This window comes from Bos mutus, chromosome 6 (assembly GCF_027580195.1).
Source record: "Bos mutus isolate GX-2022 chromosome 6, NWIPB_WYAK_1.1, whole genome shotgun sequence".
NCBI lineage: Eukaryota > Metazoa > Chordata > Mammalia > Artiodactyla > Bovidae > Bos > Bos mutus.
The window spans coordinates 92,763,805-92,782,694 of NC_091622.1; the positions used below are offsets into that span (position 1 = coordinate 92,763,805).

Below are 18,890 nucleotides of genomic sequence, written 5' to 3' on the forward strand. Positions count from 1 at the left end.
ACAGTTTTTTTCTTGTAATTGATATCTAGTCACATAGCATTGTGATTGGAGAAGATGGTTGATGCAGTTTCAATTTTCTTAAATTTACTGAAGTTTGATTTGTGACCCAAGATGTGGTCTATCCTGGAGAATGTTCCATGTGCACTTGAGATGAAGGTGTATTCTTCTGTATCTGGATGAAATATCCTGAAGATATCAATGGGATCCATCTCATCTAATGTATCATTTAAGACTTGTGTTTCCTTATTCATTTTCTGTTTTGATGATCTGTCCATTGGTGTGAGTGGGGTGTTAAAGTTTCCTACTATTATTGTGTTCCTGTCAACTGGGGCTATGTCTGTTAGTGTTTGTCTTATGTACTGAGGTGCTCCTATGTTGAGTGCATAGATATTTACAATTGTTAGGTTTTCCTGTTAGATTGATCCCTTGAACACTACGTTGTATCCTTTTTTATCTCTTGTAATCTTCTTTATTTTAAGGTCTATTTTGTCTGGTATGAGGATTGCTACTCCAACTTTCTCTTGCTTTCCATTTGCATGGAATATATTTTTCATCCTCTCACTTTCAGTCTATATGTGTCTTGCGGTCTGAAGTGGGTTTCTTGTTGACAGCATATATATGGGTCTTGTTTTTGTATCCATTCAGCTAGTCTGTGTCTTTTGGTTCAAGCATTTAATCCATTTACATTTAAATTAATTATTGATATATATATTCATATTGCCTGTTTTTCTATTCTTTTCCAGTATTTATTATATGATGTTGAATATAGTTCCCTGTGCTATACAGTAAATCCTTGTTGTTTATCTATTTTGCATATGATAGTGTGCATCTATTAATCCCATACTCTGAATTTATCCTCCCTACATTTCCCCTTTGGTAGCTGTAGGTTTGTTTTCTACAAAGACTGCAAAATTTTAAATAGCTGGTTTGTCAGGATGGCAGAATTCTAAGGGATTAAATTTTGTTTATGCAGTAATTTTTTAAATGCTGGTTTGTTTTCTCATAAATCTGTGCCAGAGTGTAAGCAAAAGAAGACAAGCATCAGGAAAGAACTACTACTCTCAGAATTTTCATATTGTATTCCAGTACTTGAGTTCTAACCAGTGGTTAATAGGTGTGGCATAAAAACATGTCTCCTGGCTGAATAAATTTGGCAAACTCTTGATTAAGTAAAGTTAAGCAGCTTTCTTTATTATGGAATTTATCAAAACCTTAAATAAGCAAGTGTGCATTGTAAATCTCTGAAATGAAGGAGGCTGTATCCCTCCCCTCGATTAATTATAGCTTCTCCCAGAGTTAACCAATGCTTTGCAGAACAATATTTGGGAAGCCCAGCACTGCTGCTGCTGCTGTCGCTTCAGTCGTGTCTGACTCTGTGCGACCCCATAGATGGCAACCCACCAGGCTCCCCCATCGCTGGGATTCTCCAGGCAAGAACACTGGAGTGGGTTGCCATTTCCTTCTCCAATGCATGAAAGTGGAACGTGAAAGTGAAGTCGCTCAGTTGTGTCCAACTCTTCACAACCCCATAGACTGCAGCCTACCAGGCTCCCCCGTCCATGGGATTTTCCAGGCAAGAGGACTGGAGTGGAGTGCCATTGCCTTCTCCTAGCTGGTGTTAGTATGTTGGACAATTTGTTGGCACTTCCTCAAGATCAAATGAAATACTCAATCTGTACTCAGATTGCAAATTTCCTTCCTTCCATCCCTTGGTCCCCTCTCTCTCTTCCTTTCTTCCTTCTTTTCTCTGTGGACAAACAGAGAGGGCCCTGAGATTGCTTAGGCTTGCCACTCTCTCAACTGTTGAAGAGCATCAGGGAGCAATCAGTAATTTTCCTCTAATGCTGGGTCTGAGATGTGTTTGCTCTCTGAATCTGAGTTGACAAATTAGAAAACCTGTTAATATCTTTTTTCTTCCAAATCATTAAAAACAAAACGAAACCTCTTGAGTCCCTTCCACAATTTTCCCCAATTACTGTCAATCATTTCTTAAAGAGGACACGGAAAAGTGTGGTGAAGCAGTTGAAACGCACAGGTTAAAGAGCAACAAATCCTTATTGTGAAATAAGCTGTGAGAATTGCAACACTGAGTGATGAAAAAAGAAACAGTTCAACTTGAATATCATTAAGAACTGGGTGGGATAGAGCCCTATAGAAACCAGTGCTCCAGTTCTCTGCTTCCAGATAAAGTGACTTGAAGCCAGAGATGTGGGAGCCAGTTCTGCTTTATAGCAGTTTCTATGTGTGGGGTGTGGGGGCTTCTCCAATGGCTCAGTGGTAAAGAATCCACCTGCAGTACAGGAGTTGCAGGAGACCCGGGTTCAATCCTGGGTGGGGAAGATCCCCTGGATGAGGGCATGGCAACTCACTCTAGTATTCTTACCTGGAGAATCCCATGGACAGAGGAGCCTGGTGGGCTACGATCCATGGGGTTGCAAAGAGTCGGACACAACTGAAGCAACTGAGCACGCACACACACGTGTGAGGAAGGTTGGCACTGTTCTATATCTTGCTGTAGCTGCTCCTGAGACTGTAAACTGAAAGAAGAAAAAAGGCACACACTAAAACTTGTAACAGTTAATACTTTATTTTCATCATCAAAATCCTACCCATCCATCCCTTCTGGCCTTGCTCAGATTCCTTCCCTTCTAGGACCAGCTTGCTTTTGGCAGCTCCTGAGTTGTCATTTTTGGATTTCGAACCACTTGGCTTTGACTGGCTCATGTTCTCTGTGAGTGGTCTTTTCATGGTGTCTGGTAATAGGTGACTGTACTGAGAGCTTAGTATATGACAGTGCAGTGCTGTGCTCAGTTGCTCCATTGTGTCCAACTCTTTGCAACCCCATGGATGTAGCCCGCCAGGCTCCTCTGTCCATGGAATTTCCCAGGCAAGAATAGTGGATCAGGTTGCCATTTCCTCCTCCAGGGGATTTTATTGACTCAGGAGTTGAACCCGAGTCTCTTGTGTCTCCTGCATCAGCAGGCCCATTTTTTACCACTGCACCACCTAGAAACCCCTTAGTATGTGACAAGCACTGTGCTAAATTGCTTTGAATGCATTTTGCCATTTAATACTGACAGTGATTCTCCAAGGTGGGTACTAATGTGATCTCCATTTTGCATATGAAGAAACTCAGCTGAAGAAAGGTTCAAGTCACTTACTCAAAATGACAAAATTTGGAAGATAGAGCCAAGATTTTAACCTGGAGAGTCATTCCAGAAGTTACATATTGGTTGGCCAGAAGCTGGTTTTGGTTTTCCCATAAGATCTATTTTTTTTTTAAATTATTCCTATTTTTTTAATTTTATTTTTGGCTGTGTTGAGTCTTAGTCGCTGCACTCAGACTTCCCTCTAGTTGTGGTGTGGGCTCCAGGGAGCAAGGGCTCAGTAGCTGTGACTTGTGGGCTTAGTTGTGCTGTGTCTCATGGGATCTTAGTTCCAGTACCAGGGATTGAACCTGCACCCCCTGAGCCATAAGGCAGATTCCTAACCACTGCACCACTGGGGAAGTCCCTTCCCTTAGAGCTTATGGAAAAACCTGAACGAACTTTTTGTGCAATGCTTAACCATTTTGTCCTACTTGATGAGACCAAATATAATAATAGGAACTCAAGAAATTTTCTGGTTGTAGATTAAAAGGTGGATCCTCAGAGTCTGGTATGGCAAGATGGTTGGAGCAGCACTACTGGGGAAAGCTGCAAGAATTTTTTGGTCTGTTTTAAATGCTAAGGAAGTCATTTAAGATTGCAGTGGATTTATATAGTGTATCCCTTGCCAAGTTGCTTGAGTCATGTCCAGCTCTTTGCGATGCCATGGACTGTAGCCCATCAGGCTCCTCTGTCCATGGGCATTCTCCAGGCAAAAATACTGGAGTGGGTTGTCATTTCCTCCTCCAGGGGATCTTCCTGACCCAGAGATCAAGCCCGTGTCTCCTGCATTGCAGGCAGATTCTTTACCATCTGAGCCACCAGGGAAGCTCCATATTATGTGTATCTGTATTAAATGAATAAACTTTAAATAAAAACATTAACACCTACTAAAATTCAATAATTTGTATTACTCCCACATGTACTTTAATCTTTTCCAGTGGTTAAATACATGCGTTTTTCATAGTTGTAATCAGCAGCTATGTACAGGCACACCTTTGAAATGTTGTGGGTTTGGTTTCCGGCCACTGCAATAAAGTGACTATCACAATAAAGCAAGTCACACATATTGTTTGGTTTTTGAGTACTCATAAAAATTATGTTTACACTATATTGTAGTCTATTAAGTGTGCAATAGTTTTAGGTCTTAAACACAATGACTATACCTTAAATAAAAATATTTTATTGCTAAAAAATGCTAACTGTCATCTGACAGAGTAGAGTTGCCACAAACCTTCAGGTTGCAAAAGAAAAAAACATAGGTGCAAAGCACAATTAAGTCAAACACAATAAAATGAGGCATGTCTGTATTTCTTTGTCTTTCTCTTAAGTATCACTTTGTATATTTCCATGTCTTGGCAAGTCATTGGAAGAATCCACGTAATTGTAGTTTTTAATGGCTAAATAACATTCCCTTGTATTTGTGTAACTTAACTTGATTGGCTATTTTTTGTGCTATGGTTCTGGGCAATAACCAGCAGGGGATAGAGTTACCGCTTGGTGAGTTAAGTATGACTTCCAAGGTTTCACCTGGGATGAGATCTGCTTTTCATGTTCTTATTAATAGCAATAATGGTGTGGTTTGGTGAATTTTATAATTTTTAAAGTATTTTCTCACTTAACTTTGTCATCCCAAGAAACCTTCCTGCAGAAGTGGGAATAGAGCTCAGTTCAGTGCCTAATCAGCACATAGATGGTGATCAAGAAATGTTGGAATGATTTGATTCTGGCGTCCTAACATCTACTTCAGTCTAGTCCCCTTTCAGTGTGTCCTAAAGTAATTACATCAAGAATCTTCTTGTACAACCCATTGTGTGTTTTTTACATTTTTTTGCTTCTTATCTCTTCTGTTTCACTTTCTATTTCATTCCATCTGGCCCTGTTCTTCTATCTCTATATTTTTTTCAATTTTCTTGTGTCTTATTTTTTTTTAACATTTCCCTCTTCATTTTGCTTATCTTCTTTTCTGGCAATGCACATTCTTTTTTCAATTTCTCATCTGTCACCCTATCTCCTATTGCTGGAACTAAGAGATGCAAATCCTATCTCTGTCTGGAACTTTCAATGATTGTCTCTCTCTTGTTCTCAGAGTTTGTGTTGTATTTAAGGGACTGTGCTGTCTGCTGAAAAATGGTTGAATATTTCAAAGCATTTCTTTTCTTTGAACTTTTGGGGAAAAAAAGAACATGACCTATGCTTAAATTGAAGCCTTCCTAAATTAAAAAAGAAAAAAAGAACAGCAGCTTTTCTCCTTTTTGTGACTTTTGTATTTTCTCCTTTTTGTGACTTTTACTAGACAGTATCTACCTAGCCTTGGAAATGACCTTACTTAAAAGTCTTCAACTTGGCAGGGCTCCCAATGAAGTTAGGATTGCTTTGTCTTCAGAACTACAGGCCAGGGCCTGAATTGTAGAGAAGGTTTGACTGCTTATGTGTAAAGAATACCATTGAATTTGGGTTCCACAGGTTGTCCTTAAGTACTAAAGACAGAAAAATTGCTATGGCTGCACTTACCTACTTTTTTTACACACATAAATCCCTCCATTTACATGTAATAGGCAAAAATCATGACTTAGATGTAAGTGTGATCATCAGTATCAATGGCAGTCCTGATTGGGCTTGCCCCAGATTAACAATAATGGCTAATGTGTATTGAGCACTTACTATGTACTAACTCCTCCCATACATTGTCTCATTTAATCCTGACTGTGACCCTGGAAGGTCAGAGCTGTGATTAGTAACATTTCCACGTTGTAACCCAAGAGACTAAGGTAAGAGACATTAACCAGCTTACCCAATGTTCCACAGCTAGTATGCAGTAGAGCTTGGCTTTGAAGCAGTGCCACTTCAGAGGGTACACGTGTGAACCCTGGGTCACCAGCCTTCATGACCCAATCTAGGTCCAGTAGGACCTTCTCTTCTCCGAAACAGTATTACTTGTCGTTCTTTCTGAGGCTTTGGCACCTTGCACACCATGGCCTTTCCATATACACTCACTACACTTTCCCTCAACTCTCACTCCCACCAGTTTATATCTGTGCTTTCTTCTGTGTTTGGAAGATTAACATAATCTCCTAAAAACAACAACAGCAGAAGAAACTTCCTCACTTCTTCCCCTTGAATCTCTCTGTATCTTCTTCTAAATACCTTTCCCTTCATTCCTTTCTTTGAGAAGGGATATGTCTGCTTTCTGAACATTTGATCCACAGGAACAATATACTCAAAAAGCACGAAAGAATACCTGCTCCACCTCTACCAGAGGTGGTACTTTTTTGCCTTCTCCTGACTCTCTTCATCCACTACTGATGTTTCACCGGTATAATTCAAAAGTAAGTACAGTTGATGCTTGAACGATGTAGGTTTGAACTGCATGGGTTTACTCGTGTTCAGATATTTTTCACTAGTAAATACTACAGTATTATACTGTCTGTGGTTGGTTGAATCTGAGGACATGGAGGAATGGGGATGCAGAGGGCTGAGTACAAGTTATACTCCAGTTAACCTTTGCATTGTTCAAAGGAGTTGATCATAATTATAATTTAAAATTGAGTTACACCCACTTCCTTCCCACCCCTCTTCCACATTCTAGTCACCGCCACATCTTGCAAAGCTCAAGTCCCTCTTATTTCCTTTGGATAAATAATTCTCTGGCCCTCCTTAGATGCCAGTTGTATTTTGTTGTTGTTCAGTCACTCAGTCATGTCTGACGCTTTGCGACCCCATGGACTTCAGCACACCAGGCTTCCCTGTCCTTCACTATCTCCCAGAGTTTGCTCAGACTCATGTCCACTGAGTCAGTGATGCCATCCAACCATCTCATCCTCTGTCACCCACTTCTCCTGCCTTCATCGTTTCCCAGCATCAGAGTCATTTCCAATGAGTTGGCACTGCACACCAGGTGGCCAAAGTATTGGAGCTTCAGCTTCAGTTGTATCTTAGGTGTGGCTTTCTTCTGACACTGGACCTTGTCCTGAGCGTCTTGAGGGAAGGGTCTCACTGACTCAATGCTCTGTCTGCCGCAGTAGCTTCCACAGTTCCTCACACCCAACGGACATCCCGGAGGTGTTACTGAAGTGAACTTTTTTCTATATTGGAGGGAAGGCAAGATTAAAACATAAACTGGGGGGAAGAGAGGTTAGATACAAGGTGTCAGGATACTTGGACAGGAAGGGTGCTTATTTCCCCTGTTGGCAGCAAGAAATTGCATCAGACCTGAGGAAGGAGCTTCACTCTTACATCTCATGCTGCCTCTCGCTCCCTTCTTCTTCTAGCCGCCTGTCTCTGTGGGTGCTACCCTGGGCTTCTCACCACATTTGTAAGTTTGTCAACACTGGGCAGAAATCACTGTCCTGTATCGTTAAGCTCTGTCTACAGTAGTGGGCTTTGTTGCTGTTTCTTTATTGGTTTTTCCCAGGGTAAAACTGCAGCCACAGACACTGAAAAATGGCAAGTTTTATTTATTTGTTTTTGTACTAACTCAGAGCTAACCCTAAACAGAGCACACGATTTATAAGCGCTCATGAGTGGGCTTTTCGTACTGTTCATCGGGTTCTCAAAGCAAGAATACTGAAGTGGTTTGCCATTCCCTTCTCCAGTGGGCAGGGAAGCCTGGCATTCTGCAGTCCATGGGGTTGCAAAGAGTCGGACATGACTGAGCGACGGAACTGACTGGTGGGTGGGCTAGGACCAAAGTAATGTTCCAAAGGGGAAGTGAGGGGCTTCTTTTACTTCTGCCATCTGTATGTTATTTTCTGGCTTCCTGCTATGCTTGCCTCACAAATAGAACCCCATCAGTTTTCAAAGTGGCATCCAAATTCAGAATCCATACACACTTCAAGGACCCTGAGCTTCAGCATGGAATCATTTCCTTCTCGCCTGATGAGGAATAGCTACAAGTTCTGATTATTTTAACAGCTTCCAAACACATTTAATGTGGTTGCATTAAGAACCTAATCGACTGACAGGACATTATTAAAAGCCTCACTGTGTATCTAAATACATTTTTATAGGTCCATTATTTATCAGCTAAGGAGTCATGGCCCCATAAAACCAACATGCAAAGCCATTGCTTCGACAGTACACATTTACTTTAATATCTTCAAGCTTTTTTGACTTGGCTCCAAAGACGTGAAATAAGTCATTTCACTGCCATGTGCTTCCATCCATCATGATTGTGGGTAATCCTCACTGATCCTCGAAGCAGAGCCTTTGTGATTTGAAGAAAGCCTCACACCGTGATGACCTCATATAATTTCCTCACAGCAGCAGGATGAAGTATTAGAGGATATTGCCACTGCTGAGTCAAAATATTAATTTTTTACATATTTACATTTTTAGCATGTGCACATGCTGTGCACATTTAGAAAACAAATGGAATCCACTGCTTGCTTAAAAATAAGAAATGTATTTATTTCAGCGTGAGCCGATACTCTGCTTCCAGGCTCCCTTATAATGTGTTCATTAATTTGTGGGTTTAACGTGCTACTTCACCGGGTTTGTGAGCAAGCAGACACATAAACAAATAACTGGAATTCCAGCTACCCTCCTCGCTCCACCTATTTAATATATAGTGATATATGAAGTCTGAAATGGAGGTAATGTGTATGATCTGAAACAGGCTACACGTAAATGTGTCTGGGGTCTCTCTCCTCTGTCTCCGCTGTCATCCTTAATGAGTCTTTTATTTAAAGACTCTTTACTGTAATTGAAATAGTGACAAATAAGGATTTACTTACTAAGTAGCAATGGGAGGATTTGAGAGACGGCCTCCTGAACTGTGCTGTTTTTAAGCAATTAAGGGATACGCGCTCACCATTTAGGCATATTTGAGGTTAGTCTCCTCTTTCGATTACAGACGGGAAGGTCAGCGGAAAATGCCTTTCTGCACAGATGGGGCTTTGAGAATGGACCGTTAATCCTCGCAGAGGCTCCTAGATTGGTGGGTTGGAAATTCAGTTCCTCTATTTTAGTAACTGTGGTTCTGGTACAAATTAAGCAGTGACAGTATAAACTTCCTCTGATGTATCCTGTGAACTTGTTCCAGATATCACCTGTAGGGAGGAATGGGACTGCAGGTGGGATAAGGAGGACTACAGAGGAATTTGCTGTTTTGTTGGCCTAATGGAGAAGGCAATGGCACCGCACTCCAGTACTCTCCTGGAAAATCCCATGGATGGAGGAGCCTGGTAGGCTGCAGTCCATGGGCTCGCTAAGAGTCGGACATGACTGAGCGACTTCACTTTCATCTTTCACTTTCATGCATAGGAGAAGGAAATGGCAACCCTCTCCAGTGTTCTTGCCTGGAGAATCCCAGGGACAGTGGAGTCTGATGGGCTGCCGTCTCTGGGGTCGCACAGAGTTGGACACGACTGAAGCGACTTAGCAGCAGCAGCAGCAGCTGACATTAATAGCATTTTAAGGACACTTTAAAAGCTTGTGTTCCCAGAGAACTCAACTCGGGCTCTCTGATGACCTAGGAGGGTTAGGATGAGGGGAGTGGTTGGTGGCAGGGAAGCTCAGGAAGAAGTGGAGATTTGTATTCTTAGAGCTGCTTCAAGTTGTTGTACAGCAGAAACCAACACAACATTGTAAAGCAATGTCTTCCAATTAAAAAAAGAAGATGTTGTGCTCCTACCAGTGTGAGTCCAGCAAGAATCTGAATCAGGACTTGTCAGATGGTCACCACCTACTAAGAAGAATTCAAGACTGGCCTCCAAATCAGCTTAATTCTTAAAAAATATGCCCCATTGATTTTATTGTGCATGAAGTGACTATTGTGGTAGCAGTTCCCTGGGACACATAGTCACCTCCTGCGGTGTCTGGAGATGGGCTCATAGCGCCTCTTAATTATGTTTAGATTGTATAATTAGTGCATCTGGCTGGCCATAGGGAGATTTCTCTCTTCATTATCTCGAATTGTACTGACAGGGCAGTTGTAAATTGCCACACGTGCAGCCAAGTTTCTCCCTGCTCCTCTTGGCCTGAAGTAAATTGAAAAATCAGGTGGTGCAGGCCAGGTCAGCCTTTTCCCAGGCCTTCAAATTCCCCACAGTTTCCTGGTATTTTCACTCCAATATTTTATTCTTTCATTTAACATATAGATAAGGGCTCCCTTATCTAGATAAGGACAGGGAAGCCTGGCATGCTGCAGTCCATGGGATTGCAAAGAGTCAAATACGACTTAGTGACTGAACAAGGGCTCCCTAACTAGGTACTACTGATTTAGCCAAATTCTACCTTGTAAATTTTAAAGGCATTTTGGAAGCTGGCAGATTGCTCAAAAGTCTCCCCTGGTCATGTCTGAAAGATAAACCACTGGTATATTGGTTTTCCTTCTCAAAGGACACCCAAGGTCTCCATTCCTGGTCTCGACAGCCTTTATACACTTACACAATAGTACTCTTAGTTTTCTGAATATGCCTACTCTAGCATAAGCCTCAGCAGGTCAGCAGTGGACGTTAGCAGAGAAGGGTCTTCTATGAATATAACGTAAGTGGGCAAGAGACAGAAGCCCGGGGACCTCTCTCTTCTTCCCTTAAGTTTGTGTTGAAAGCTGTCGTGTGGCAGTTTTCTTGGTTTGTTGCTTCTTGGTTGCTGTTTTCATGTCTTCTGCCATCACTAGTCACCTTTCATATAATGTCTCATTTAAATCTGTAGTAAAAACACAGAAGACCTCAGTAGACAGACTGGCAAAGAATACAGACACACAGACCAATTCCCAGTCGCCATGAGAATAAGTCCATACTCTTTCCTGACTTACAAGGTATTCCAAAACTAGCATAGCCAGGTCCTGAGCAGCTCTTTCGTAGTTCTTCAACATCCAAGTGTATAGAACCTTTTTCAGTTCCTTGAAGGCATCCTGTTCTGTTGAGCTTCTGGGTTTCTGCTTGTTTTCCTTCTTCTTGGGACCTTTCCAAGCTCCATCCCCCAACTCATTGCCTCTCGCAGCTAACTCCCACTTAGTTTTCCAGCCTCTTCCAGGCAGCCTTCCCTGACTCCTGGACTGGGCTGGTTGCCTGTCAGAGACTTCCATGGTCCCTGTGCTTGCCTCATTTACATTTTACAAAAGTTTGCACTGATCTCAATGTAGTCCCATATCTAAGCGTCTGCCTTACAATCTCTTGTTGCTCACCCTGCTCTGCCACCATCTCTATTGCCTTAGGACCCAGGACTCAGTTTGGGCACAACCTTCTTTAAAGTCAGGAAGCACAGACTAAGTCTATTTTAGTGTTGTATTCTTGAATATCCTACTTGGCTACTTCCAACCTGTTCCATGGGAGGGAGGGGAGAGGAGGGGCAAAGTGGAGGGTCTTTCTGCTCCTTCTTCCTCTCCAACTTGAAGGGTTTTTCTAGGCTGAGGGACTGAGGTGGAGAGCATAGGGGTTGTATTGGTCGGGAAGGGTCTGAGTCTCCTTGTTCCAGTTCCACATTTAAGTTTCTTTTGTCGTCTATCTTTCACCTGCTCCCTGGGCTCCATGAATTTGGCATCTCTGCTGGTCTGATTCTGCTAACTTTCTCCGGGAGCACGTGGTGCCCATGCTCCCTGGTCCAGTGGGGGATGGATGCAGTGGATGAGGAAAGAATTCATTGGTTGAGATCTCAACCTACTGTTTGATTACACATATCTGATACTCAACTGTCATCCTGTATCTTGGGTCCTCACCTGCACCATAGTGAAAGCTCTATGAGTACAAGAGACATTTGAACAGCTTTATGGTTTGAAATAAAGATTTGTTACATGTTCAGCTTCACTTATAATAAAAGAAATCTGAATCAAAACAACTATCTAACAGCAGTTTTCACCAGCCAAATTAGCCAGATTGTTTTATTTTTTAAAATGTCTTAGTGCAGGCAAAGTTATGATGAAACAATGGGACAGAAATTTGTAATACCTATTGAGAATTTCACGTTTGTTTCATGACTGCAGTGGCTAAAAGTGTATGATCTGAAGTCAGTGTGAGCAAATGACAACTTCTGAGTCTTTCCTCATCTTTAAAATAGAGATAATAACATTGCCTACCTCATCTTTTCAAATGAGATTATGCATTTATGATAATTAATACAGTGCTTGATGTATATTCAAACCTCAATAAATGTAAGCTATAATAATAATATTAGCTGTACTTATGACACTGTCACTTAGGAAATAATCTAAAAAGCACAAGTGAATTATCTTGGCCTTCATTATAAAAGTGGATGAATTGAAAGTAAGTGATCAAGGATAAGAAAAATGGTAAGGGACTTCCCTGGTTGTCCAGGGGTTAAGAATCTGCTTTCCAGTGCAGGGGACACGAGTTCAATCCCTGTTCAGGGATCTAAGATCCCACATGCCTTGGAGTAACTAAGCTTATGTGCCACAACTACTGAACTACTGAACTCTCACCCTCAGCTAGAGAGAAGCCCTCGTGCTGTGACTAAAACCCAACACAGCTAAAAATAAATATTTTTTTAAAAAAAGAAAATGGTAAATTTGGTTTATTCAATGCTAGAATATTATGCAGTCCCCAAAAATGATGTTTATGAAGAGTCCCTTAATGGCATATGGAAATGATGGCATTGAATTAAAAAAAAAGTACTATATGGTATTAAATCTTAAAAAGTTATTATATAATGACATTTAGTAGAATCTCATCTACATAATGGAGAAGGCAATGGCACCCCACTCCAGTACTCTTGCCTGGAAAATCCCATGGATGGAGGAGCCTGGTGGGCTGCAGTCCATAGGGTCACTGAGAGTCGGACACGACTGAAGTGACTTAGCAGCAGCAGCAACATCTATGTAAAAATCTATATAGGGAAAATTGTACAGAAAAAGAACTAAGAGAAAAAGTTCTATGTGAGTAGCTATTTACTCTGAAAGATTTATGTAGGGGGATTGTTGTGTTTATTTATGCTTTATAAAAATGCTTTTCATAGTTTCTTCCATGGCTCGCTTTGTAGTCAGAAAAATAAAATTGTAAGCTCCCTGTCTTGAGCCCCACTCAGCCCCTCTCAGTGTGGAAGATCACAGTGGGCTCCCAGGCTTGATTGGTGCCCAGGGGGACTGGCCACTTGTAGCCTGTCACCCCTGAGCAGTCTTCCTGTGGGAACAATGCTTTTCTGATTGTAGTCAGGACACTGGAATTAGTCCTCAAGCCCTGTTGCTCTGATTTCTGGCTTCTTTACCTGCACATCATAACTCATTTTGAGCTCTCCCAAGGAATTCTTTCCTATAATTTTGACTTCAAGCCTCTTAAGACAAAGGTGTTTCCTAGGTTTTAGGAATTTAGTTTTCTTTTCTAGTTGGTTTAATAAAAGTCAGTCAACCTTCAGGTTGACTCCATGCAAGATTTGAGAGCATTTTGGTTTTATGTGGTCTTCTGTTGGGGGGTTGTTATAAGACAGATTTAGGAAGAAAGAGTTGCAGGAATGTATTGTAGCTCAACTGATAAAGAATCTACCTGCAATGTGGGAGACCTGGGTCTGATCACTGGGTTAGGAAGATCCCCTGGAGAAGGGAAAAGCTACCCACTCCAGTATTCTGGCCTAGAAAATTTCATAGACTATATAGTCCATGGAGTCGCAAAGATTCAGACATCACTGAGCGACTTTCACTACTACTGCTGTTTACATTAACAACCCAGGAGGGCTTCCCCAGTGATGCTAGTGGTAAAGAACTTGCCTGTCAATGCAGAAGACCCAAGAGACACAGGTTCTGGGTGGGGAAGATCCCCCGGAGGAGATCTTGGCAACCCATGCCAGTATTCATGCCTGGAGAATCCCATGAGCAGAGGAGCCTGGTGGGCTACAGTCCATAGGATCACAAACAGTCGGACACGATGGAAGCAACTTTGCACAGTACGTACACGCATTAACACAGGACTCAGGCAGTTGTTTTGGGGTGAATCTATTCCTAGGATTGGGTGTTTAGTATGACTTATTAAAAATGATTTTATTCATTTATTTTTGTCTGTGCTGGTCTTTGTTGCTGCACGGGCTTTTCTTTAGTTGCAGTGAGCAGGGGCTCCTCTCTGTTGCAGTACGTGAGCTTCTCATTGTGGTGGCTTGTCTTGATGTGGAGCACAGGTTCTAGGGCATAAGCACAGGCTCAACAGTTGTGGACCACAGGCTTAGTTTCTTCATATCATGTGGAATCTTCCCAGACCAGGGATCGAACCTGTGTCTCCTGCAGTAGCAGGTGAATTCTTTATCATTGCATCACGTGGGAAGCCTCCAGCATGACTTTTTAAGCTATGGATAAATGAATAAGGAATGAGTACAGGTAGTGTGGATGCTGAAGCTGAAACTCCAGTACTTTGGCCACCTCATGCGAAGAGTTAACTCATTGGAAAAGACTCTGATGCTGGGAGGGATTGGGGGCAGGAGGAGAAGGGGATGACAGAGGATGAGATGGCTGGATGGCATCACCGACTCGATGGACATGAGTTTGGGTGAACTCCGGGAGTTGATGATGGACAGGGAGGCCTGGCGTGCTGCAATTCATGGGGTTGCAAAGAGTCAGACACGACTGAGCGAATGAACTGAACTGAACAGGTAGTACACATAAAGAATCCAACTCTCCAAACTCGAGTAGTTACAGTCTCGTGTATAATGTGAAACTGTAAACTAACCTGAATTAATGTGATGCTTTGGGTAATGTGCAGTTGATTGTTTTATTTTTTCAGGCATCACTCATTGATTTCTCCTTGCCTCTGGGTACTCACTCCATCATGCGTTGTGGTGTGTGTGGTGATTGATTCCACACCTCTTTAAGGCTTAATATGGAGCCGTGGAGAGAGACAGAGGCCCTGAGTAATTGTGAAGTCTCTGCAACTCTCTCCTTTATTTGTATTGAAATATAATTGACCCACAGCACTGTGTTAGTTCCTGGTGTACAACATAGTGATTTGATATTTCTATACATTATAAAATGATCACCACAATGAGTCTAGTTACCGTCTGTCACCATAGAAAGTTATTATGGTATTATAGCCAGTGTTCCCCATGCTGCACATTTTATCCCCATTACTTATTTATTTTGTCACTAGAAGTTTGTATCTCTCCTTCGCCCCTACCTGTTTCACTCATCCCCTCTCCAGCACTCTCCTCTCTGGCCACTGCCTGTTTGTTTTCTCCATCTTTGACTCCGTTTCATGTTCTTTTTTTTCTTGCTTTTTAGATTCCATATGTAAGTGAAGTTATATGGGATTTGTCTTTCTCTATCTGACCTATTTCATTTAGCATATACCCTTAAGGTCCATCCATGTCGTTGCAAATGGCAACATTTTATTCTTTCTATGGTTGAGTGATATTCCATTGGGAATATATATATATATACTACATCTTCTTTATCCATTCATCCACAGATGGACATTTAAGTGGCTTTCATATCTTGACCTTTATAAATAATGCTGCAGTGAAGATAGAGGTGCATGTACGTTGTCAATTTAGCGTTTTTGTTTTCTTCAGAAAAATATGCAGACATGAAATTTTTAAGCTTTTGAGACACCTCCATCCTGTTTTCCATAGTGGCTGTACCACTTCACATTCCCTCTCTCTGCAACTCTTGGCCCTTTCCACAGGCTTTTGGTAGCTGTTTACCAGACCAGGATGATGCAAACAGCCATGTCTGATTCTAAGACCTTCGGCAAATGAGAGTTAGGGGGATAGAAGAGGTTGAGGGTTGTGAGGTATTTCTACACTTATCAGGCAACAAGGGGCAGAGAATGACTGAGAGGAGCCTCAGGACAAAGCACAGGATGAGGGGAAAGGAGGTCGAGGAGGACGGGTGATCTGAAGTGTCGTGTGTTGCAGACACTTTGGGTGAGTTAGGCTTCCCACGTGGCTCAGTGGTAAAGACTCCACCCGTGGTGCAGGAGACTCAAGAGACACAGGTTCGATCCCTGGGTTGGGATGATCCCCTGGAGTAGGAAATGGCAACCCACTCTAGTATTCTTGCCTGGAAGGTTCCATGGACTGAGGAGCCTGGTGGGCCACAGTCCATGGGGTTGCAAAGAGCCAGACATGACTGAGTACAGCACATGGTACAGGAGTTAAAGGAGGCCATTGCATCTGGTCTTAGGTGGTCAGAGCCCTTTTCAAGAGTGGTAAAAGCTGAACTGTGGAGGCAGAAGGCAGATAACAGTGTGGTGAGAAGTTAGAGAGGCAAGACAGTTGGGTGGTGAGGGGAAGGCAAGAGATGGAATGGTTGTTGAGAAAAGTTTTGGGGGGAGTAAGTAATGCAGAACACATTTGGAGGTTGATGTCAAGGAGAATGAAGAGAGATGGGGGTAAAAGATGTAATAATGTTGCCATAATGTTCAAATAATGTTGAGTATTGGATCAAAAAATATGGGTGGAGGAATTAGCCTCCCCTTGGGAGGGGAGATGAGTTGAAATAAAAAGAGGTTGACAGGAAAGAAACAAAGGTACTCATGCTTGATGGGGTGAATCAAGTAGAGGGTGAAATAACCTGGGAGGAGCTGGGAGGGCGGCAGGGTGGGTTCTGATGACTGGGGAAGAGTAGCAAGGGTTTCAAAGCAGCTGCCACGAGGGACTCCCCTGGTGGACTGGCAACTGAGACTGTGCTCCCAGGGCAGGGGACCCGAGTTCAATTCCTGGTCAGGGAACAAGATCCCATGTGCCTCAACTAAAACCCAGTGCAGCCAAATAAATAAATAAAAATAAACATATTTTTAAAAAGCAGTTTCCATGAGAGCGGGAAGGAACGTCCATGAACTAGCTCCAGCTGCCTTTAGAATTATTTCATACACATCACACAATTCATTCAAACAGTTTCTAGAGTTCCACACAATCAGACAAATCCATAAATATTTGTTTATTGTAGTCACAAAATACTCAAGAGATCTGCTTACTTTCTTTTCAAAGCATCCCCTTGGTGATTATTCTTTTTCCTTTCTCTAATTGTATGCTGGAGAAAGCCTCAGTTAGAGGCAACTAGTTTTTAGACCATGCACACCTGCAGATCTCGTTGATGCATGCCTGAGCCCGGCACTCTCGTAAGCACTGGCTTAAATGAAGAGGAAGAGGCCAAGACTTTTCAGACAATGGAGCCTTGAATCCGTCCTGTTTCCTGGGTTTCCAATTCTAACCTGTACCCACTCATCAAGGTAATCATACAATAGAGCCACCTCCATCTGCTCCAGTGACTTTTCAGTGCTCCTGGCACTGAGAGGAGAGTACACAAAAAAAGAAAACAAAAAGGTTGGAATTGTGTGGAAGCCATACACTGAATCAGGGGGAAATAGCCTCCTTATCAGATTTCTCTCGATACACCCATCATTTCCTTTATAATTTACTGAAGGACTGTAATGGGGATTAATTTGCCTCATAGGATATCAAGAATAGTTTCTAATATTGACAAAAGGCTGCAAGAAACTTGAAACTCCTGAAGTTCAGAGAAAGGTCAGATGCTGTTCGTTTATGTGCCGCTATAAAAAAGTTGGCGTTTTTGAGGAGGACACTCCAGGTTCAACTTCTGGAGTGACTGCAGAGGCCCCAGAAAGACTTCTTGTGTGGATGAATGGGTACTGGGTATGGAGTTAACATCTCTTCTTTGGCATAGAACATGTCTCAGATGATCAGCAATTAGAAAGAGTGTCACTGAGGCTTAGAGAGAAAGAAAGAAGAAAAGAAAGTGCTAAGTTGTGTCCAACTTGTGATCCCATGAACTGTGGCCCATCAGGTTCCTCTGTCCATTCTTGCCTGGGATTCTCCAGGCAAGAATACTGGAGTGGGTTGCCATTTCCTTCTCCAGGGGAACTTCCCGACCGAGGAATTGAGCCCAGGTCTCCCGAATTGCAGGCAGATACTTTATCAACTGAGGTAATCAATTTTTTTTTATTGACAAGGATTCTTTAGTCTCAATATTTCTAGAAATCACAGTCTCTGTCTACAAGACTTTAGGATGATTAGACATACCTGGCTACTGAATGGTGCTTTAGTGACTGCAAACAGTGCTTTGAATCCTAGCGGGGAAGATAGACAGACCATATAACCAGACCTTTATTTTCCTAGGTCTTTACTCCTTTTTCATTTTGGGGGGTAATTTGTGGCTTCCATCCTTGGGATGGAGGGTAATAAATGGGACTTGAAGCATTATTACCACTTAAAATAGGAAAGAGGAAGTTTTCACCTATAGGGAGAGCTACACACAACCAAGTTCTCTAATCAGAGGAGGACTGTTATACGGGTGAGAACAAGAAAGAGTGCTGGCCGTCCCAGATAATTAATCTTTGACTTTTAAACTGAACTCTTCTTTGTAACTTGACCTCTTTGTTGCAGTTTAGTTGCTAAGTCGTGTTTCACTCTTTGAAACCCTATGGTCTGTAGCCCGCCAGGCTCCTCTGTCCATGGAATTCTCCAGGCAAGAATACCGAAGTGGGTTGCCATTTCTATCTCCAGGGGATCTTCCCCACCCAGGGATCAAGCCCACATCTTCTGCATTGGCAAGCAGATGCTTGACCATTGAGCCACCAAGGAAACTCTAACTTTACCTCTAGTTAAGGATTGAAAATTTCCCCCAATTCGATTATCAGCTAACCCTAATCCTCTCACACCAATGTCTGAGACTGGAGAGCTGACTCTGGAAGACCCCTTTGGGAGGTGGAGCCTCGTGGAGGTACTGAGCATACTAAGAAGCTCTGTGAATGAGGAGGGGCTCTCTGTATTTGAGCTCTCAGAGCTCTCTGTGTTGATCTGATGGACTGTTTCTGTTATCTGACAGTTCTTTCTACACTCCTGGCA

General features: G+C 42.4%; 1 protein-coding gene across 2 annotated transcripts in view; it reads left to right on the forward strand.

Moving 5' to 3' along the window:
• FRAS1 (Fraser extracellular matrix complex subunit 1) overlaps positions 1 to 18,890 on the forward strand; it is a 534,238-nt gene that overhangs the window by 324,093 nt on the left and 191,255 nt on the right. The gene's annotated exons all lie outside the window — the stretch shown is intronic.